Source organism: Lissotriton helveticus, chromosome 6, assembly GCF_964261635.1.
Source record: "Lissotriton helveticus chromosome 6, aLisHel1.1, whole genome shotgun sequence".
Lineage (NCBI taxonomy): Eukaryota > Metazoa > Chordata > Amphibia > Caudata > Salamandridae > Lissotriton > Lissotriton helveticus.
The window spans coordinates 241,845,384-241,869,374 of record NC_136067.1 but is presented as its reverse complement, the minus strand read 5'-3'; the positions used below and the strand labels follow the sequence as shown (position 1 = coordinate 241,869,374).

Below are 23,991 nucleotides of genomic sequence, written 5' to 3'. Positions count from 1 at the left end.
CTCGCCTGAATACTAATTTATCTAGGAAATCATGGCGTTTTCAAAGAACTGAGTCTTTGAGTGACGTTATTATGTCCAATCATACGTCAAACTTAGCACCTTCAAGGTATAAATATGCCTACATTTGCCCAGACAAACACACAGTGGTTTGGAGCAGATCGACTTACTACTTGCCCGACGCCCTGCAGCAGCAAGTGCCGTAGGAAGCCAACCCTCCAGCTGACGCACTAAAAGACGCTGTCTTTTCTCCTGCCGAGAAATCCAGCTCCAGTGTTTCCAGGCTATCCTTGTGGGTTGCTGGGAAATCAAGTCCTGAGAGAGATACTAGACCTCCTTCATTCTAAAAACCAAGGTACGGAGCTGATTAGACCCTTAGAGAATTCTTGGAATATATTCTTGGCAAAGAATACTAAACTTAGGCTACACCTCACTTACTTCTTCCCTTGTACTAGACCTAGGTTAGGTACACCGGGGTAGGCGTATTTTAGAAGCACCAGTTGAGTACTTTTAGTCATTATTTTATCACTGTATGTATTTTATATATGTTTTCTGCAATTTATGGCTTAGAAACCATATCATGCTTTTACAGTACTATTTTATAATACTTATCGTATTATATGCCTTGTACTTTATAACCAGTATTACGATTGGAGCAGTACATTTCTTATGTTTGAGAAAGAAGACGGTTCAATAAATACTTTTTATTGAAAACGCCAGTCTCTCTATTTTCTCAGCACCTCTGGTGAAACGAAGCATGCATGATTGACTGAGTAAAATAGCTATCTATTGTTTCCGCGACTCTAGAGATTGATTTCTTATTCTTGGGAAACAAAGTTGTCATGTTTATGCGGTTGTCAGAAACTAATCCCTTCTTGTGAATTCAAGAAAGTTTCTAGTGACCTCTGAGCTAGCTGGCACTCACAATTAAGTCTAATATATACGATATAGACCTAGTCGACCTCAGTCCTACGTCTAAACTATAGTATATGTTATTCCAAAGCACAGAGCCTATTGGGAATATAGGAACTACACTACAGCAGGGGTAAGTTTAGTTTGGGTCAAATCTGTAATGTTTTTGGGCAGGAGGTGGAGTCGAAAACTTTTGTTTGAAGCAATGGTAGACCATAAGCAACTTGTGAGGCAGAATCCACAGCGGACACCTTTAATAGACGGTGCAAAGCCAATCTCTGGGGTTCAACCAATCAGTAGATTTGTGGAGCACTACTGGTCACCCGTGAGGGGATCCAGGCATTGAAGCTAGATCGTGCTGTGTTTGTCACGTTGACTATGAGCACTCCTTAAGGATCGTGGGAGCCTATTTGAAAGTCACCGCTAATCCTTTTTCAATAATCTAGCCCACTACGTGCTCTAGGTGGCAGGTGTTCACAATCCGCGACAAAGTTTTGACCAGGATAGGTGCGATGGAAACCTACGAAAATAAATATTCTATCTCTCAATTTAGCTTAAAATCGAATGCTATTGAGAAACAAAACTCCAAAAAGATAGGCATCATCTATAATCACAGGGAGAGAAAAAAAACACTATTTTATAAATGAGTTACTGATTCATGGCACACATAAGGAAGTAATTTGATTAATGTGAATTCTTTCCTAGCATAGCGTTCGCAGCATCTTTCATATCTCAAAGGCTTCCCTCTCGATAACCGATTAACTTTACGAAATAACATAACTTCTCCTAAACAATTTACCAATGATGTCCAATCCTCAGTTAATATTTTCAAGCATCTTTGCTAGCAGGTTATACTCACATTATACAAGGCTAATTCTTGTATTAGCAAGTCCTTTTTAAAACCAAAAAATTCCATACATTTGCCTGCTCAGTGCTATACACTTTAAACAAAACATCTTATTTATTTATTTATTTATTTGCAAGCTTATACCGCGCTGGGAATCGACTCCCTAGGGAGTATCTCCGCGCCATTGGCAACGTCAGAAAGCAAATAGCCCTGTCATGTGTAACTATAGTACTACAAGTATTAATAGTTGAATAAAAAAGTTTTTAGTTTTTTCCTGAAAGGAAGATGATCCCTGCAAGCTCTGATTTCCAGTGGGAGTTCGTTCCAGAGTTTCGGGCCGGCCACTGACAGGGCTCTACCACCTTGTCGTGATTTCCAGAATCTGGGGACACATAGTAGTTCATGGTCTCCAGATCTCAGAGTTCTTACGGGAGTATATGGGGAAAATTTCCCTGTTAAGATCTCCGGGCCATTACCAGACAGGCACTTATGGATAGTGCAACAGGTTTTAAACAGCACTCTCTGTTTTATAGTAAGCCAGTGGAGTTTTTTTAGAAGGGGTTTTGAGGGGGTTCTGGCCGGGACGTTTAGAACAAGGCGGGCAGCCGTGTTCTGCACGACTTGAAGTCTAGCGATGACCCCTTCATTGGCAGCTAGCAGCAGACCATTGCAATAGTCCAGTCTACTCAACACGAGTGACTGAACCAGAGTTCTTCTGGTGGAATCAGGTAGCATGGGAAACACCCTACGGAGAAGACCAATAACGTGAAAACAGGAGCCTACTACAGAAGTAGCGTGATGTTTTAAAGTAAGCTCCTGATCCAGTTTGACTCCCAGATCTTTCACTACCATTTTTGGCTCTGGGACTGGGCCAAGATCACAAGGCCACCAGTCCGGAGTCCATAGTCTTTTTGCTTCCCCAAAAAGCATCACCTCCGTCTTGGAGACGTTGCATTGAAGGAGATTTACTGCCATCCAGCGTGCCACTTCTTTCATCCCTTGAGCAAAGGAGTGGCGCACTTCGGGAGTCAAGATTTTAAAGGGAAAGAGGAGTTGTGTATCGTCTGCATACGATACAGGGATAAACCCGTGGGATCTCACGATGTTAGCTAGGGGTGCCACATAGATATTAAATAATGTAGGGCTCAAGCAGGAGCCCTGTGGCACCCCCTTTGAGATCTCCACCTCCTCTGACTGGTAGGAACCCAGTATAACTCTCTGAGTGCGCTTGCTGAAAAAACTCCTCAGCCAAGCCAGAGCCTTGCCACCCAGACCGATGTTAACTAGTCTGGTGGTCATGATCTCGTGCGACACCGTGTCAAACGCCGCTGACAAATCTAATAGCACCAGGATAACGGAGTACCCTTTATCCTGAAGCATACGAAGATTGTCAGTGACGGACAGCAAGGCGGTCTCGGTGCTGTGCCTAGGCCTGAAACCCGATTGAGAGGGATCTAGTCCCCCTACACTCTCAATAAAGTTGGATAAGTGCCGATTAACATACTTCTCGGCCAGCTTCCCTAGGAAAGGGAGAAGAGAGATGGGTCTCAGGTTCGTGAGGTCAGTCCATGGAATGGAGCTGTTCTTACGTAGAGGCCTCACCAAGGCACGCTTCCAGTTAAGGGGAACATCACCTGAAGCTAGAGATAAATTAAGCACCTGTTGAATTCCTACTCCTAGATCTTCCCTTAGGAGTGACATGATCCGGGCTGGAACAATATCTGACGGGCAACCGCTCTTAGTCTGGTTGATTAGAGTATAAATTTCCTCGATAGAAATAGAGGGGAATTCAACCAGTTTATTAACACTAACTCCTGTTGTGCAGGGATACGGTGGAGCCGCACTATCCACAGTACTAGAGATATTAGGAGAAGAATTTGAGGCCAGAATCTTTGCATAAATACCCTCAATCTTCCTTACAAAAAACTGCGAGATATTGTTGCAAAGTACCTGGGACTCAATATCCTCAGTTTCACAAGCTGCAGGTTTAACAAAGGTCTGTAAGATCTGATAAAGGACTTTCACGTTATTACCTGCAGCTGTTATTTGGTCTGCTATGTGATGTTTGCGAGCAGAGCGAATTGCTTTATGGTAATTTTTCTGTGCGGTCCTATAAAAGACCTTATCCTCAGCCTTATGAGTAGCTCTCCATAACTTTTCCGATTTCCGTGCCGCAGTTTTTAGTTGCCTTAGATCATCTGTATACCAGATTTCTTGTCTAGGGGCAGGACGGGGCTTGTATGTTTTAAAAGGAACAACAAGATTAATGGAAATAGCTACTGCTTCATTGAGAGCTGTTAGTGCCGCATTAACATTGTTCCCATATTCAGGCCAGTTGGGTTCAATAAAATTGTCCCTAAAGCTCTCAGCCTTCAGTTTATTCCAGGGTCTCCTAACATCTGCCAATATTTTATGTGCTCCCTTAGATACATGAGTGGATCGAGTGTAAAACTCAATAATAGAGTGATCCGTCCAATCCACTTGGCAGGGAGGTAAACACTTTATAGAGGCGGAGTTATATAGCACAAGGTCCAGGGTGTGACCAGCTAGGTGCGTGGGTCCCTGATTAGCTTGGAGTAGACCTAGAGTGGCTAGATCTGCCAAAAGAGTCTGCGCCTCCACACAAGAAGAAAGTTCACTGTGAACATTAAAATCCCCTACCAGGAGAAAATCAGAGTCAATCTGTATGTGTGGGGCCAGAATTTCAACAAGTTGGAGAGAGAAATTCCCAAGCGAGCCAGGGGGTCGATAGGCTAATGCTCCCTTCCTTGTATTTTTCGAATTGGGGTTTATAGTAAAGATGAGGAGCTCCATTTGTGAATTACATATGGTCTCAGTAACTTACGGTGGACAACCCAGTGTAGTAATCAGCTAAGTGGACTAAGAACATAAGAAATACCGCAAAGAGACCAGAAGAGCTGCAGCTTATTAAAAAAGAGCATTTGGAATGCAATATGTACCGCATTTGGTTAAATGCAGACCTATTTGTTTTGCAAATGGAAAAGAAATGCGGCGTCCGCCTGCCTCTGGGGTTTTTTTGTGCGACTTTTGTAGCAATGGCGGCATGCCATGCTTTAACTTTAAATGTTTAAAGCAAAAGCGTGGCGTGCCTCCATTGCTACAACAGACAATAAATTGAACTAACAAGTTGCGCACCGCCGTTTTTCCTCCATTTATTTACTATTTTAGCAATCGCAGCACGCGTGCTTTACATGTTTAAAGCTAAAGCGCAGCATACTGCCATTGCTATAAAAGTAAATAAATGGAAAAAAAATGCGACATCCACCGCCTTTGTATTTTTATTAATTGACATTTGTAGCAATGGCAGCACGCCACACTTTAGCTGCTTACAGCTAAAGCATGGCATGCCGCGATTGCAACAAAAGTCAATACATTGTCGTGCAGGGAGGTGGGGCATGGCAGAGAGAACAGTAAATACAAAGTGTTAGGGTCTGTAAAGTTATCAAGATACAATGCATTATGCCAGCAGGACAGCAACAAGGTAGAAAGAAGGGCAGCAATGATGGAAGGGAGTGACAGCGAGAAGGTAACAAATGGCCAGAGATGGCCAACCAAAATAAAATTGGTGAGGTCTACTGGGAGGGAACCAAGCTCACAAAGGTGGGACATATGTATAGTATTGACCAACCAGAGTAAAGGAATTTAGAAAGGCAGACCAACTAACCAACCAGAAGAACTGGGAGTGCTGAATGCCCATATCATGAATACAGCATGTCTTGAAGAGACAGCACAAGCACTGCCTAGGCGAGACCTAAAAAACTGCACGCCTGTCTCTCAATTCTTCATCCACCACACTGCTAAGAGCTGCATCTCAGAACACAATAAATGCACCTCTGTGGACATGGAAACACTTAACAGATGGGAGAAAAACAATGACCACAGACACCGTACACAGTGTAGATTGCTACATATGTAGGCAAGTGCTTCAGTGCCCCAAACGAGTCTAAGCGCTATACAAATGTTGCAGTACACTACACTAAACTACATTTGAACTTTGCAATGGGTGGTTCAGGCGAGATGTTTGAGATTATAAGGTAATTTTTAATGCAGTTATATTAAACATAACACGTTTAGAGTCCTCGAAGCACTGAGCATAATAAAACATGTTGCACGTGATTGTCGATGCTGCAAAGACTAATTCACACATACTGCTTCTGAGAGACATTTTCAAGAAGCTCAATGTGATAGTGGTTACTGAGCCAACTGTGAAATGTTGACAAATTGGGCAAAGAACGGAATTTTGAGGAAGAGGGGTAATGGGGAGGAGGTGGCAGAGTTTAGGTGAAGTTGAATTTGTGACTGAAGGAAGCAGCCATGGATTGTGGGGGGTGAAAGGGGTGGGGGGCTAGTCGGTGGGGTGAAGCGTTGGGTATTATGGGATCTTGAATTTGTGACTGAAGGAAGCAGCCAGGGGTTCAGAAAGAGTTCCAATTCTCTAGGGAAGGTGGGGGTTGTCCTGGACAGGATCAACACGGTGTCAGTAGTGAAGGTTATGGTTTTATCCAAAAGCTGGAAAGAGGGGGAAGGCTAGGGATCAGACAATTGCAGCAGGGCCACTTATGGAGGTCTACAGTAGTGCAGGACTGCAAAGTGGATTTTGTGAGTGCAGAGTATTGATAGATGGCAGAGGTGGTGGTTTAAAAGAAACACGAGAAAGTATTTTTTTTCAAAATGTTATTTTCTTGATTAGCTCAGAACGAAGAGAAAAATGCAACAACCCAATATTGGAGAGCAGAGTGACAGAAGAGCTTTAGATAACAGAAGCATTAGTCTCAGGTAGTTACAGTGATTATCAAGCAATGCGCACATCATCATTGATAGACCAACTGAGGCGGGATGAGGTGACTGGTAATCAGCCCCGCCTGTAGCATCACTAGTTGCCAAGTTCAAAACTATGAATGGGATTCTGGCCAGACCGTTTTTGATCTTCGCAGTTTTGTTTAAAGTTCATAAAGGGCACCTTCAGTAGAATAATGGAACCCCCTGTCTTGGAACCAGTGTTCAGAACTTAATGGAGCATTACACATCCTTCGCCTACGAGAGAGTTATTGGCTTTATCAATGTTTTTTAAGTGAGGTTGTACAGCAGCACGGCAGTTCAGTATGTCAGAGTAAAAAGAAAAGTGCTATGCTGGCGGAAGGCAACACAGAGGGAGTTTGTGTGGAGGGGCAACATGCACAGGGCAAAGGAGGGGTTGGGGGGACGACACCATCCTTCATCTGACACCCACTGCTCCCAGTGCCAATCCCCAAATTTGATGTACATTTATAAGAACAAGTGCCATCTCCCACTGAACCTTCTAATACAGCGTCGAGAGTACTGTGCTAGTCCCCTATGCCCCATATTGTGCAGATAAGAGTGTCTTAGGAAGACTGAGAACTTTTCATATGCTTAGCAATGTGCTTCTTATTTCGAGAGTAAAGCCACCTGTGTGATGACATTTGACAGAAAGATGCCATCAATTAAATAGTACATGACAAATATCGACCTCATACTTTTTACATTCAACAGAACATATGCAACTCAGGCAATCGCCAACCTCAACAGTAAGAGATTGCTCCCGTTCCATGGTAATTGCAAATACATACTGTATGGTTTGTTCAAATTGTAAAGTACTTTGAAAAACAAGCAGAGGGGCTCCCCTACTCAAAAGGGACAGAGCACCAATAGACTCAAAAGTCAAAAATCTATTCTTCCTTTTGAGATACTTCGAGGCATTCATACATAAACAGATATCTGCAACAGTCATATACAGTCACCAACACCTCATCAAGGTAACACACCAACTCAGGATGTAAGGGCACTTATACAAATATTTAATGGAAATCCAGCAATAATTTGATAAAAACATACAATTAAAAAAGTTCCAAAATACATTAGATATACCTTAAAAAAACTTAATATATTGCACTTCTGCAAGTTGTCAAAATGCCAACAACCCCTGGAAAGGAATGTAATGAGACACTCAAATGTGTCTTATAGATGTTAATTTGCGATAACAGACAGCACACCACAGAGGAATTAATTCTCTGTCTTTGGTATAATTACGGTCTTTGACAAATTTAACAAATTCCAGCGTCGACGTGTTTCGGTGGATTAAATCAATCTGATCAGGACAAACAAGTAATTCAATGTTCTCCTTTCCGTTAAAAAAAAAATCCAAAAAACCTATTATATAAAAGAAATGAGAAAAAAAATATCTTCACACAATAAGAAACCTATTGCATTACAATAATCCAATTCTCACCTGTTCAGTTTGTGCCTAACAAAAACAATGCGTGAATTTTAAATCTAAAACATATTACTTTAACACAATTTAGTGTAAAAACCACCACCAATAAGTGCTCCAACATCCCTCAGTGCGTTTACCCCACTCTTGCCTCCAAGCCTCTCTCACCACCATGTGCCGCCTGATGAGCAATAATGCTCTTGCATACTTTTTAAAAAGCAATTTACCGGTGCCAAAGCACTTAGTAACAGGCCATGTTTAATAGAGGCCAATTGTTCACGGATGGCTTTCCAACTGTATATAGCTGGTGCAGATATCTGTTTATGTATGCATGCTTTGAAGTATCTCAAAAGGGAGAACTGAATTTTGACTTTTGAACAAATTGTAAAGCACACCAACGCAGCGAGGTGCTGTTGTGGTGCTACATAAAAATGTCAAAATAAATCCCACGGCCATGTACTCATCAGCAATGAAGTCTAGTCCAGGCATCCCTGCCGTAAACGAAGTTGGGGGCTTGCAAGAATTAGTCCAGTAGTGTAGGTTATAAGCAGAAGGTTTATTAAGACTTAGTTACAGGTATTTAGGATGGTAAGTTTCAGATAAGTAGCTAGTAAGTAAATAGCAAATAGTCCAACTAGGAGCAGCATCCTTGCTGTTCAGCCCACACACCTCAACTGATCCTCTCAACCACACTAGGCACTCCAGCATTCCATTACATCGCCAAGCACTCTAGCATACAACTATATCACATTCCAACTGGCTGAGCATAAGGGAGCAGGTAACTAAGTGAAAGGATGCAAAGTAAAGATTCAAGGCACAACAATTCCCCAGCTGCTGAAATGATATGGTGGTAATCTGCTACCAAGTGCCCTTGACTGAGTGTAGTCTTTTGAGAATCCTTGTTTCTCACATATTACACTTGAGTTTGGGCCCGCCGGGCGATGTCAGCCTTTTCAATCTTTGCTTGTGAAGCCAGAGCCATGAAGTTAAATCAAAACAACGTGCAGTGTGTTTGAGTAATCATGTGTTAAGCTGCAGGTCAGGGACTGGAAGGACAACACTTGTATAGTGTGTCCAATCTCTGTGGGGACCTTTGCTAGGATTTTGTGTTTCAACATGTAGCAGGGCCCTGGGGGTGCTGCGGGAGCGGATTACCACATATATATTCTTCATATCATTCGGAAAAAAGCTTGTTTCTGGTAGGTACTCTGCCGGAGGACAGGCCCTTAATACATCTAAAACCTCTATAGCTGAAGAGGGTCCGTCATGGCCGCCTCAATCTTCATTTCCGGGGTACTCTGCGTAGGTCGGGGTAGAACACCTGCACTACCATGCCGATATGCATCCGATTATCAAGGTCCCCCTTGACGTAGTACAGAATATCTTGCTTATCTCCTTTTCTCACAAGCAAAGCTAGTAAGCGCCCGAGTTAGTCCATTTCAGCTCATGACAGACTGCACTAATCCAAGCATATACCTTCCCAATATATTCAGCCGCAAAAAAACACACTTAAACTCACATGAACACCATTGGTGGGAGAGGAGGGTCATAAATGGGGCTCAGCAGGACAATTTAAGTGCTATCTATGCATTTCATACTATTCCCATTTCATACTATTTCCATCCAGTAAGCTTTAAAATTCAAATGCCACTGCGAAATAGGGCTGATTTTATCTACAATTAACAGGCAAAAAAGTACTCCGGTGATTTTCAAAATTAGTTTGTCATATGCACACCAAGATAAGTTAACATACCAGAACCAGTTCACCTAGTAGTTTTATTATTTTAATTTACTTTGGATACATTTCACAAGATCTTCGAGAAACCAGAGGTGTGTACCGGTCCTTAAAATACTAACTGTTGACAATCAATAACATACTTGTCAGAAGTCAAGCATGATTTCCCCCTAAATTTAGTAAAAAATTCTGTTCTCATTTTGGCTTACATTCACTACATTGTCAAAAACACATCAGAATAGATTCAGAATCATGTGAGTGCCTGAAATGAACAAGTGAATCACCTTCTGTAAAGCTCTTTCTGGTGGATACGTTAAAAGCAGATTCTTCACCTATGTGAATGTTCCCCAGGAGTCCGACTGGATCCGGAAAACTCTAAAGCAGTACTTCTAAATACTGAGAAAGGTGGTTTTCTGCGGCTATGCATCAACGTTCTTCTGGTCAATTCTCGTCAACAAGAGCCACATATAAGCGCCACCCATGAGCAGATGTCCGTTTCTTTCACAGGCGTGTTCATGCCCTAAAATGAAGAGCCCATCAGCAAATTAGTATGCCCAAATTGAAGCTCTCTTGAGCGGGACAGTTTTAGGTGCAAAAGATAGCATTTCACAGAACAGGGAGTGGGGGCAGCAGTGAGGAATCTGCAAAAAGAGACTTATCGAAGACAAGTAATTAGTTCTTCTTATGGATTCTTCTAACCACAGATTTCTCACCTTGTACATTGATACCAAAGCAGTACCTCTTCAAGCAGTGGGTTTGTGGAATGGATCCAATCAGAACGTCTTTCAGGACCAATAGGGCGAAATGCCCATCCAGACAGACCAGACTGTCAAGGCAATATTGCTTTGTGAGCATGTGCACTGATGCCTGCATAGTAGCCTAAAAAAAATCCAGCAGCTTGATTGATATCCAGGATTGTGTGCCAATGCAGAATTGGCAGCCTTAGCTTGAGTGGAATGGGCCTTAATCCTTAAGGTGGCTGTTTCCTAGCTAGTGCCAGCAGATTTTAATGCAGAGGAGTATCCACCTAGATAGTCCTTTCCTGCAGTGCCTTACTCCCGAGAAGGCCAAAAACAGCTCATCAACCACCCGAAGATCCCTTGTACGATTAATAGGGAAACATACGGCTCCAAATGGAGGAGTCTCTCCTCATTTTTCATGGGGTAAGGTGGGGCAAAGAAAGCTGGAAGGGCGGACATGAAAAAGGGTCACTATTTTCAGGAGGAATTCAGCTCGAACCCTCAGCACCAGTTAATTTGGATAAAGGGTGGATAAGGTAGCTGGACCGAGAGAGCCTCCAGCTTACTTATGCAATGAGATAGTGTTATCTTCACCAAAAAAAACAGTTTTCACAGGTTTCAAAAGATCTAATGGGAACAATGTGTTGGCTCATAGTGGGTGCACAGGAAAAAGTGTAAACCAAATTGAAGTCCCACTATGGTATCACAAAGGGCTTCAGCGCAAATATGTTAACCTTCACGAAGCCTCACCACTACAAATCATTCGAACAAAGAGGGCTGATCTGGCAACTGCAAAAAAGTTGAAAGAGCTGACAAGTACCAATTAACAGTGCCCACTGCAAGTTCTTGCTGGACAAAACATAAATCAAACAAATCATCCAATAGTTTGTCCTTTAATGGGTCCATCTGGTGGTTGCCACACCAAGCCACAAACGTCACCCAGCGCCCGGCATACACAGACTTAGTGGAAGGGAGTCTACCTGCCAAGATAACATTAACAACCTTAGGAGGAAGATCAAATGGAACCAACTGCAGTCTATGAAGACGTCAGGTGTGACTTATGCACTTTGACAGTAAACCCGGACGATGTACGTAGGTTCGCTGTCATCTGGAGATGATTTACAACTGCCTGGGGTGAGCCCAAATCCCTCTTTATGGCCCCTTTGGCCAAAAAGGCCTGCACTTCTTGCTGCAACACAGTGTGGTCCTCAGTCAAACTCTGGTGGGTGTGGAAAATACTGCTCGTTAGAAACAAATGGGAGGGTGTAGCCCCTTTAGACAATTTGGAGTACTCATCCGTCGGATGCAAGAGCCATCAAATGGCATAATCATTAAGGATACTTGGAAATCCTCTGAGAAGCCCGTAAGAACTCATCCAACCACACGTATGCCAGCAGTCCGACCCAAGCAATCGGTTGTGTCCAAGTCAGATAACAAATTCCACTGCATCTTGGCTGTCAGGAATGGTTTCGGCTAAAGACACCCAAAGCTTGTCTGGGGCCATCGTTAAGATCTAATCAACCATAATCTAAAGGGTATGAGTGTAGTGAGCAAGAAGATAGCTGGCAGTCACTCAATGTAGGGCAAGGCTGGCATAAGAAAACATGTGCTTACCAAAGGTTTCTATATACTTCCAGGATGTTCTCCGATTAGATGCAAATATAAGCAAAAGCTTGAAAACAAGATTGATGATTCTTTGCTTTCAAAATAAAAGTTTTTGAAGAAAAGGCAACAACAAAAAAGTTTTGCTAAATTGCTGTGAAAATGTAGGTACCATTTCTTTGAAGCATCATTTAATAAAATGTTTTGATGCTTTCTAGTATTTCCCAAAAATATTCCTAATGGAAAAACAGTATAACCTGTTTCAACAAAATTACAGGAAACACAAACAAACACGCATTGGCAAAGCCAATAGGTATGCCATTGGGGATCAGCCTTTTGGTTTTGTTAATGCATATCTTGTTTTGACATGGTGTTTGCAAAACGTTATTGTTGTGGAAGCTACCGGACCTTTTTGTGTGCTAATATGCTCCTTGAGAAAGAGCAGAATGCTGTCCCTCACAGTTAAGCAAGCCGGTAAATAGAGAGATGAATAAAAACAAATGGTCCGGTTAACTCAAGACCTAAATAGGGGCCTCATTCTTAAAGAAAGTCACAAAAGTGTGCTTTCATTAGTGCACATTTACGGCTTTCATTAATTCCCAACAATTTACAGAAGTAGGTGTGGAAATCGTACTACTAGAAAATATTTGTGAACTGCATTTTGGCAAGAGCAAATATGAATATGTAGATTTGCTCATGTGAAAATCTGCTGAGAGGCTACTGTGGAGTAGTGTGGCTCACTGGTTGGAGGCGGCAGGCCTGAGAGCAGAAGTCAGCCTGGGACCAGGGTTCAATTCCGGACGCGGCAGGGTCGTGGACCTTGGTCAGCGGACTCGATAATTCTCGCTTCAGTGCTTACTCTAATCAGGGGTTCCACTCGGCAACTCTGGGCATTAGCTTGCCTAATCTCCACAACGGCCCCACCAATTCCGGGGATGCCTGGCTCCACCTTGGGGACTCCCAGCAAGGGACCATCCCACAAGGAAAGCCAGGACGGGTTCCCCAGAGTTATACAGCGCCGGGACGCCCCGTTGCTGGGGCAGCTGTGCGCTTTACAAGTATACTACATTTACATTTACTTATCCACAAACCACTAATTTCCCCAACCCTGTTAGAATTTTTTTTTATGACCTTGGAAGGAGTAAAACTCAAATATTTCTCTCTATAGTAAAATATAAGGGACAATGTAATGAACACCCACAAAACATGCAAGTTAGTATGTATTCCCAGACTCAAAAGGGCATTCCAACCATCGAGAACTATTGCTAACAACTACCTTCAGCCCCATTATGTAGAGCTGCAAAAATGTGGCAAAATAAGGGAATTGCTAGTATTGAAACTCTATTATGGTATGAGCTCTGGCATAATGAGAGGCTATTATCAGACCTCTTATATAATGAGATTGTCAGAATTAGTCGCTGCACTATGTGACCCCAAAGAGACAAGTAGATTTTGTTACAGGACAAGTAGTTTCATGAAGCAAGCTGTCCCATGGACAAGTAGATATTTTGTCAAATTCTACACCTTAGTGACAGTGGATCTAGAACACAGAACTTTGTGATTCTAGAGCGATCTAGAAAATGAATCTGTTCTGCAGATGGCTTGAAATCCATAGTCAAAAGAGTCATCACACCAGTTTTTTCAGATTTTGAATAACCATACTTTCAGTCCACTTGCAGGCCATCTTTCAAGGAGGCTACCTTCCTTAACAAGCATTTGTAATGCAATAGGTCTCGCATTATTAAAGTTAGAGCTATTGGCATTGCTAATAATAATGCAACACCTATAGCTCAAACTTTAATAATGCGAGACCTATTGCATTGCTTGGGCCCCCGTAGCCCCGGTGGTGCAGGCAGGAGTGACCCTCTGGGAGGGCCTGCACTTTAGGGGCCCCATGCAGCTTTAGGACTATACATATCTGTGCCATTTCGGTGTCTCGGGGGCCGTTCAACACGTTCTACAGGGTGAAGGGCATAATTTTTAGTTACATCACTGGCGACCTCTCCACAGGGTCCTAAAAAGAGCCATTGAAAGGATGAGCCTAGAGACCCTACAGAAAAGGATACTAAGCCACTGTAGGTAAAGAGCATCTGAACTGCCCCCTGTCAGCTGCGCGTCTCCCTCTTCCACAGCGGCGGCATTAGTCCCCTTCTTTGAGACATCGCTGCATGCATGTGTCATTCTCATGGGCTTTATAACACTATGTTCCGATTCATTATGCCTTTACCTCTTCCCTCCCTCCCTCCGACCGCCCTCCCCACACCAGAAATCAAAGCCCACCTCCTTGTGGTATTTTTAGCTCTGGCGAAGGTACATACTGTACTGCGGGCTCGCGATGCCTGCACTATGACCGTCTTTCATGTACCTTTTACCATTGGATCTGCGGCATTTTGAACCATTCGTGCCTTGCTGTTTCCTCTGTGTATTTGATCGAGAGGGGAGTGCGCTCGTGTGTGTATATAGAGATGTGTGTGTGTATAGAGGTGTGTGTGTGTATAGAGGTGTGTGTGTGTATAGAGATGTGTGTGTGTATAGAGGTGTGTGTGTATATAGAGGTGTGTGTGTGAGAGAGAGAGAGAGAGAGAGAGAGAGAGAGAGAGAGAGAGAGAGAGAGAGAGAGAGAGAGAGAGAGAGAGAGAGAGAGAGAGAGAGAGAGAGAGAGAGAGAGAGAGAGAGAGAGAGAGAGAGAGAGAGAGAGAGAGAGAGAGAGAGAGAGAGAGAGAGAGAAAGCAGGGGGAGGCGGTCTTAGTGGCGCGAGCAACTGGAGGCTTCCAATGAGCGAAAGTGAAAACGGGAGATGGGCACAGCAAGCGCGTGTTCAAGCGCACGACCAAATCCTGCTGCGCTTGCCCATCTCGTCTCCACTTTCGCTCGTTGTCGGCTGAGCCGACTACTATAGTTCTCGCGAGAATGAGCTTCGCGCGCTTCTAGCCGAGACCTAAAAAGGATTTTTTCACTGATCCACAACTTTTATAACACGAGCACGGCAGCACCCACTGGGGATTTATCGTGTGGAAACTACAAGTACAATGAGGCAATGCTGCACACGCCCACATGGGCGGGACTTGCTGTGATTCAAATATAGATATAGATATAGATATATATTCCAACCAAAAGCGCTCCTTCGGATTGCTGGGGCCCCTGGAGAGTTGGCGCACACGGCGGTAGAAAATTTTCCAAATTAGAGTTTCCAATGTCGTGCACTCTCAAAAACGATCGTTCACACCAGAATGGGATGCAAAAAAGGGTGTTTATTCCTCTCAACATGTTTCGGCTGTGAAGCCTTGCTCACGTTAAGGAAAGTACATAGTGAGGTGTCTTAATAAAGTGTTGTTGAAGTGACAAATGTTAAATAGAAATGGAAATAGAACAGTTAGTTATCAAGTAAAATACTAAATAAGTGCAGATCGCCTCAACTCATGCAACGCAAATGCGGTTTCTATGCCTTGAGTGCTGGCTGGTTGTAGTGCATACTCAATGAGTGCTACTGCTCCAAAAAGGGATAACTGTCCTATTTCCAGCAGCAATGAGAATATCTTTAATTTGTGCAATTCTATATGCATATTTAAGGCATTAATGTGTATGTATGTTACATTACAATTGATTTGACAGTTTCCCGTGCATGGACGCAATTGCACCGGTTATGCCGCTTTATTTAACAAAGACGCATTCATTTAGATTACAACATGCGGGCGTCATTTGACCATTGCAAGATGTCTGCCAAAATTAAACTGCACAGTCCTATGTTTATGTTTAACATTTGTCACTTCAACAACACTTTATTAAGACACCTCACTGTGTACTTTCCTTTACGTGAGCAAGGCTTCACAGCCGAAACAATCAAACACTCACACCCAGTCAACAGATCTGGGTTTAATCCATCCCCGTTCTTTAGCCCACTCTGCCACCCCAGTTCAGAGATGGCCATATGCAATCAGTCTGACCCTGTGGCTCATGGGAACAGTCCAGCCCGAACTACCAAGCCATGCCTTCCCTGGACCGGAAACAAGCTTCCTACGACCGGTTTCTGGCATTTCAGTCGTCTTCAGCCAAGCTTGCTTGAATCCAGTGGCAAAGTGAACAAGGGACTCACGTCTGAGCATACCCTGCAAACTTATGGCGAACAAAGCGGTACAAAAGGGGGTGGTGATGGACGGAGCATCTGAACCAATCAAACACTCACACCCAGTTAACAGATCTGGGTTTAATCCATCACCCTACATATTTAAGGGCACAGAGACACTCCAGGATATTTATATCACGAAGTCGGATTTGCAGGTTAGAGCTTCCTCAATGGGTCTTTCTATATCACTGAAAGGAGTAACATAAGATGTTTTATTTACTCCAAATTGGCATGCTTTGCACGTCCTGCAGCAAAATAAGTCTTTTCTCTGTGATAGCCAGGTGTTTTTGGTTTGTACAAAGGGGTCATTTTTGACCAGGACATCCTTCATTGATATAACTCTGGTGTAATTTATAGAGGCTCACTTGGGGAGAGTATGGCCAATGATCGGATCATCTAAAATTAATGGCCAATTTTTTCTAATAATCTTCCTTATTTGCTTGCCCCGTTTGCTGTATTTAAGGATAAATCTAAATGAGGAAGATTCTTGGGATGGTTTGTCCTTTTTAGGTCTCGCCTGTCAATGCGCATGCGCATTGAGCGGAGCGAGATTATAGGGGCTTAAACAGACTTTAACCAGACTGGCGATTTGATGAAGTGCATGTGCGCTTTTAGCTCAATGCGCAAGCGCAATGAGTTAAAATGCGCGTGCACAGCATCAAATCGCCAGCCATCTGTTGCCCAGCTTGGTGCCGCCAGCAGCTCTTCCCTCTCGGCCCCCTGCTGCATCAAAGGCTTTCACGGCCGGCTGGCCGTGCTTTCAGTTTCACGGCCGGCTGGCCGTGTCTCCTTTTCTTTTAACTTGTTTCTTTTATCGTTCACTCTGTTTTGCTTTTCCTTTCTCTCGCTATTAGTCTTATTTTTTTATTTCCCCCCCCCCATTCACTTTTTTCTGCTCGCACTCTATCTCTTGCAACATCGACATAATTGTTAAATGTACTTACAAATTTTGTTTCTTGCTTTGGCAATCCTAACACTGGTAGCAGTTGCGATCTGACGGGTATACTATCAGATGTTTGTGTAGCGCTCATTCCACCTACACTCGCATTTAGCACTCATGTATGGGAGTGACACAACAACGTTTTTTAAATGTATGTTAGGCTGGGATTACAGTGTGTAAATAAAACATTGATGTCCATTGAGACCCCTTTGCGATTTTATTTTAGGTCTCCGCCAACCCCCTCTCCCCTCCCCGATTCCTTCTAAGTTGTCCTTTTCTCTCTGCCTTTATTTCCACCACATGCTCTAAGCTCCCTACCTCTCCTCATTTTCAACATTCATTAGTCTGCCCCCCATTGTCTTCGTCTTCTGTTTATTCCCCTCTTCCTCTCAATCTCTTTTTCTTTCTCTTCTTCACTGTCGCTGTCGGCCTTTCCTCCTGTCTACTTTTAATTCAATTGTGCATCTTTACTGCTCTCGGGCCGTCTCATCCTTGCTTCTGTGTCCCGCCACATCCCTCCTCACTCACATTGTTTTCCATCTCGCTGCTGCTTTTAAGCTTCTCCAAAATTCACCAACACTTCTCGTTTTTTTTCTTTTTTCACCCACCCATTCTCACCTGCCCTCCGCATCATCAAGCACACAGCATGTTTCCTTTCATCAACCGGGCGCCTGCTGTGTTTTATCTTTTCAAATGGCAGCCGCGCATTTTCTCACAGCTCTCGCCAGTGCAGGAGTGGATTTGTGCCCTTCACCCTCCTAGCTGTGTCTCTTCCGGGAACCCAACTGCCTCGCGGCGCACCACAGCTCCCCTTCCCACTTGCTTTTTAAAGTTTCTTGCATATTCTTCTCTCCAGCCTATGAGGCGCACACAGACGCAACAAACTTCATGCCTCAGGCGTTTTAAAAAATCAGCCGCACAGCAATACGGAAACATTGTGGGCCATTTGTGTAGCCAGAAGCATATTGTTGTCTCTTTCCATGCTCCTCCACCCCCAGCTCTCTGCCCTCACCCCCCCCCCCCCTCCCTTTTCTCACTCCCTCCTTGTTTAAAGAGCTTGCTGGAGCTTCGTTGTCATCAAACCTATCACATAATCTTCACAAAAGTTATTTACAAAAGTTTAAGCTATTGCCATTACAAATTAAATAATTTAAGTATTTTTTTTTTTTAGATTTATAAAGCTCGAACGTTTGCCCAAGGCAATTAATTAAAAAATTAAAAGCCATTGTTATTTGTAATATCAATACATTTAAGTCACGTAAATACAAAACATGTTGCATTACAAATGCTATAGGTATAACATTTGCGAAAGTTATAACTATTGCCATTGTAAATGACAAAGCTATTAATTTAGCTATTTCAAAAAACACACTAATTAAAAAAAGTCATTTATAAGACCAATAGCTCAAACTTTCCTAATGCGAGACCTATTGCATTTCCAATGCTTGTTGATGTTCTTTCCTATCAAGTTACTTCTTGCCTGTTCTTTGCTTTTCTTAATGGCCTGGTCTATACATTTGTTCGATATCCCCTAGCTCTGAATCTACCGGCACAGGCTTGTTGTGCCGTGTTTAGGTCTCTTCCTGGCTACAGATTCTTTTTAAGCGCAGCATCTCCCCGTAGGGGATGCTTTGAATTAAATGGTGCGGATGAAAGCTAACTCGCGTACAGTATCGCATTGCCAGCGGTAGGCTTTCTATGTAATTTAGTTTCAAGTCTGCCCTCTTTGATATAGATTTCTACGTCTAAAAAATTTATAGATTTTGAACTAATACTGGACGTAAAATACAAACTGAGATTATTTGTATTATGTTATTTCATTGTTCTTTCCCACTCCTCACAGTCATAAGGCGTTTCGGTCACCAAGTGACCTTGATCACATAACAAATTTGCTTTGCGGCCATTCTTAAATACCAACCCATTTTGTGACGTAATTTCCTAGACATAGTGAACATAGTATACTTTTTACAAAGTTGCTGCATAGGTGCTCTAGATATTTCACCCCCGTGGGGACACATACTTCACTGACCAATTCATAGATATTGATGAATAGTACATGCACCATGTTGAGTATAAATAAATAAATAAATACATACATATTTAAAAAGTATACATACCATTAGTTAAAATTGTTCAACCATATCTATATTCCTAAAACCTCTGCAGAAATACTTATCCATATGATATACATTTTGGCCTGATAATTTATACCTGCTTGAATGCTGTAAGAAATCCTTCTACAGTAAGTTCATATGATGTTTATTCATTCAATACATAAATATAGCGTGCATTGATAGTTTTAAAAAACTATAAAATTGGAAATTCGGTTATAAATTTGAGCGTTTAGCAGCAATATAAAGTGCAAAATTTGCCTGGGCAATAAAGTGCTGTTGTGCTTTCCACTTTTTAAAGTGCAAATTGCTCTAAACGGGCATAAGTGCTACATAGTACAAAACTAAGTGTCACCCTAAGGAAATTCTTTTTGTTTATAAAATCAAATTTTTCTATTTTTTTTTTAAAATATGTTCGGGTTTTTATATAAATTAGGTTATTATACAAGGCAGAATGCTATGGACCAAATGGTATTTTACTCTTATACACCAGAATTATAAACATATTATAGTGTGGTGCTGCAAGTTATATTTAATCTCATATCTAAAGCTGTGCCCGAGTACTGATGTGATAAGAAGTTCCTAACTTTTGTCACTGGGTCAATATCAATCTTTTCTCTCTAGGTGGGATTGGAAGCTCTCCATCACTTGCTCCGAAGATATTGGGGTGTTATTAAATGAAGTTGTGCAGATCTTCATTATTGTTCAACCCAAATGGTGTTTTGCTGTCTAGCTCTAAAATTATGCGAGTCTCGAGCGGACGTAGCAGTCTCTCTCTGTTTCCACCTCATCTGAGGCTAGGGACAGAGTCAATAACGAAGTATTTTAAGCAGTCAAGTTTGTTGCCATGTACCGCCTTGAAATGCGGAGCTACAGGATATGAGGCATCACTGTTTACTATGGCCCTTAAATGCTGTAATATTCTCAGGTGCACTCGTAGCTTGGTGCTACCCACATATCTTAAGCCACAAGTGCACATGAATACATACACCGCAAAGTCAGTCCTGCAGTTAAAATGCCCTCTAACAGCTATCTTAGTATCACTGAATGGTGTCTTATAGTGAGTAGTTTTTACGCCAAATTTGCATGCCCTGCACGATGAGCATTTAACAAAAAACTTTCTTTGGTTTTAGCCATGAGGTATTTGGACTGACTTCAGGGCTGCATTTGAATATATACATATCCATTGAAGTCTGTGGCACTTACGGGGACTATATGGTGTGCAGATGTGCTCCTTGTTAAAGGGTAGAATGCAGTCATTTACAGTGAAATTAGCCAGTGGCCGGAATCGTCAGACCACTGCAGTGGGCAGAAGACTAATGGCTGTGGATATATATCGCTCTCTACACCTACACCCCTACACACACACCTACACACACACACACACAATGGGTTCTGTAAAGTAACGCGGCAGACTCATTTCTTTATAATCTGCAACTACTGACACACCCAGTTGCCAACTATTAAATAAAGACATTAGAACTTGACTATTATAAGTTATTACAGTCGAGTTCCAATGTCAGAAATGCATGCTGCCAGAGTACCAGCAGGCGAGGTGAAAGGCAGGTCAGAACACGGAGCACAACTGAAGCAGCTGTTTTAAGGTTTTTCTTCTGCTCTTTTTTTACTAGCTTACAATGACAAGCAGAGAGAATGTTTATTTTTTGCACTCCTTACAAAAAAAGCATATTTTTCTGCATCTTTCTACACATTTTGAGATATTGTAGTTTCCCTTTAAACAAAACTGAACAGAACTTTTTCTAATAGCTGCTTGCAACAAATAACTAACAGATTTTTTATGTGTTTAATTTTCCACTAGGTTTTACTTTTATTCTTCATATTGTGCAAACATGCTCGCTCTTTCATGTGATAGAGCTATGCACTAAGGTTTTAAGTGTAAGGGAAAGGAGATTGTGTGACCATATATTATATGGGATAAAGTACCGTTTGAAGTACATAAGGATATTGAAAGTCATCTCATAGTTCCATAACCTTATAAAGTAACTCTGCCTTGTGGGTATGAAACTCCTCAGTGACTTGCAGCAATATCCTTATAAGGGAGGGAGAGGGGTACTTATATACACACACACACACACACATAATTTGATTTTACTGTATGTATAGAAATATATTCGTGAACTGTGAACATGGCAGCGGCCGGCTAAGCGGCACCAGCGCTTTACTTGTAACATTAAAAGTAAAGCGCGGTGCTGCGATTATACCAACAGTAAAGAAATAGAAACAAACATCTATTTCTTTACTTTTAATATAATCGCAGCACCCGCGATTTACTTTTAATGTTACAAGTAAAGCGCAGGTGCCGCGATTATACCACATCGTAGAGGCCTGCATCGTTAATTCCAAACCACATACACAGTGCACTGAGGTCACACGTCTTGTTTCCTATCCATACAACGTCACATGTACAATTCCGTCGTAATTTCCTTTTCTCAAAGAAAGGCGATTCTGCAATTTATGGAAATAGTTCAGGGCATTCTGGGGCGTATGCTTCCGGGGAATAGGGTGGTGCGTTTCAATAATATTTCGAGCCACCATTTCCAGGGTGTAGCCCTTTCTTTCAGTAATCAATTGTAGGCTTTATGCTGAGAATGAGCTACGGCTGGCTGCTCCCTTCGGTTGCCGCCATGCACTCCGGCACATACAAGGTTTCCGATTGGCTTTCAATGTTTTCAGTTCTAGGAGTGAAGTAGAGTCACTAGCAAAATCTGAGAGACAGGATTTTTAAGATCCTTCATCTGGAGGTAAGTTCTTGAGGTGGCAGAGTCGAGCACATTTATTATGTGGCACACACCACTAATTTGTTAGTTGACATGCTATAATGGGATACGATTGGTGTATTGTGGGAGTGCATTGGATTGAGAAAAGGTTGTAGGAACGCTAAAGGAAATATAACCAACGCCTATCGTATTTTTTGCATAGTAAAACATGTGACATTTCTATGGTTTCTATCTGGTTAGATTTCCTTTCTACTGTCAAGTGTATCCCACTTTCTCGCAAATAAATCTAAGCACTGATCGGTTTCGGAGTGCCCCTCTGAATTTTCTGTGGAAAGGATAGTGGTCTTTGTAGTGTCACTCCAGTTTGCCCCTTCACACCACTTCAGTTTCTCGCGGTTAGCCACTTGCGCCATTTTCTTAAAAAAATTTCCCAAATCCTCCCATTGTCTTTTCATTCTTTTTGCATATACTTGTATCGTCCCTTCACCATGCTTGCACTCTCACAGATCCACCCTCTTCCCCTGCAAATGCAGAATTTTATTTTCTTTAATTTGGTACTGTCAGTATTTCGACAGCTGTGTACCTCCTTCACATTCTTTCACCTAAAAAGGTCTTTGCAATTAGGCTTTGGCATAAGTGTCACAATTGCTGTGTGCTCTGCAATTAGGCTACCGATTGGGTGGTCATGTAGTCGAAACAACTTAGTGACCCACCGACCGGCACAATCAAAAACTCTCGCTTAAGACTCTACTCCAGAGCTTTCATTCGTTTCCCTACATGCAAACCCACCACAGCCTGAAATCACCAAGCCTCCTACAGCTGACTTGGTAGGTAGTATGCGCAGTATAACAATCACATGAGGGAAAAGCATATGGTATTAGGGAAGGTTATATGAAGTAAAACATGTAAAGAGAGACTGCATTACTTACATGGATTACCTTAAGGGAAGGATATACCACTGTTTTGTGTGAATTATGATCATAAGGAAGAGAGAGGGCAATATACATTGTGGGTGAAAACAGACATTTGGAACTGTGAGAGTGAACAATGAGAAGAGAAAAGCAAGCGAGGGTCAGCCAGATGAGAGGAAATCAAAAACAGATTGATTAAGAAAGAAAAGAGGACGACAGAGGATAATGAGACAGAGAATGAAGTATACAAGATACAGAAAGATGCTGAGGATGGCAGAAAGAAGGAAGAAAAGAGAAAAAAGGTAGAGGGAATAGAATGAGAGAGGCAGAGATGATTGGCAAAGGTAGGAGAAAGGAGGGAACAGATAGAGGAGCGGAGAGAGGATGAGTTTAAACAAGCATTGAAAATACAACAGGTCTTGCCTTTGGTTAAGTTAAAGCCATTTGCTTTGCTAATGGTACTGAATAGCAAAGCAAATGGCTTTAACTTAATAAAAGGCGTCCTATTTCATTTTTAGGTCTCGCCTGTCGATGCGCATGCGCATCGAGCAAGGCGAGAGTATTGGCACTTATCCGCTCTTTATCCACACTGCAAGGAATCGTGGCGATTCCTTGCAGTGCACGATAAATTTAAGCTCAATGCGCATGCGCATTGAGCTTAAATGCGCGTGCACATGCCCCCAGCCGCCTACTCTCTCTCTCAGCATTCCCACAACTCCGCCCCCTCACTACTTGATTGCACGGCCGCTAGGCCGTGCCTCCCCTACTCTCCTCCCCCCTCCTCCTCTCCTCCCATGCCTGCCTGCCTGCCTCAACTCTCCGCCTCCCGATCTTTTCCTAGCTCCTGATCTTCTCCTGCCGGGGTTCCGATTTCCCTTGCACCCCCGATCGTCCCCTGATTTCCTCTTGTCTCTGCCCTCGCCGGATCCTCGGTTTCCTACTTCCTGGCTCCCTTTTCCCGGCTTCCTGGTTGCGCCTCACCGAACCCGGGGCATCTCCCGGGCGTTGCACCCTCCGGTCGGCGGAGCCTGAAAGTGAAACCACGCGGGCTCTTCCTCCTGACGCTGCTTTCGGTTCTGAAGGAA

General features: G+C 42.7%; 1 protein-coding gene across 2 annotated transcripts in view; it reads right to left on the bottom strand.

The window, feature by feature from the left end:
• Positions 1 to 23,991, bottom strand: part of CD2AP (CD2 associated protein) — an 802,607-nt gene that overhangs the window by 655,792 nt on the left and 122,824 nt on the right. The window lies entirely within an intron of this gene.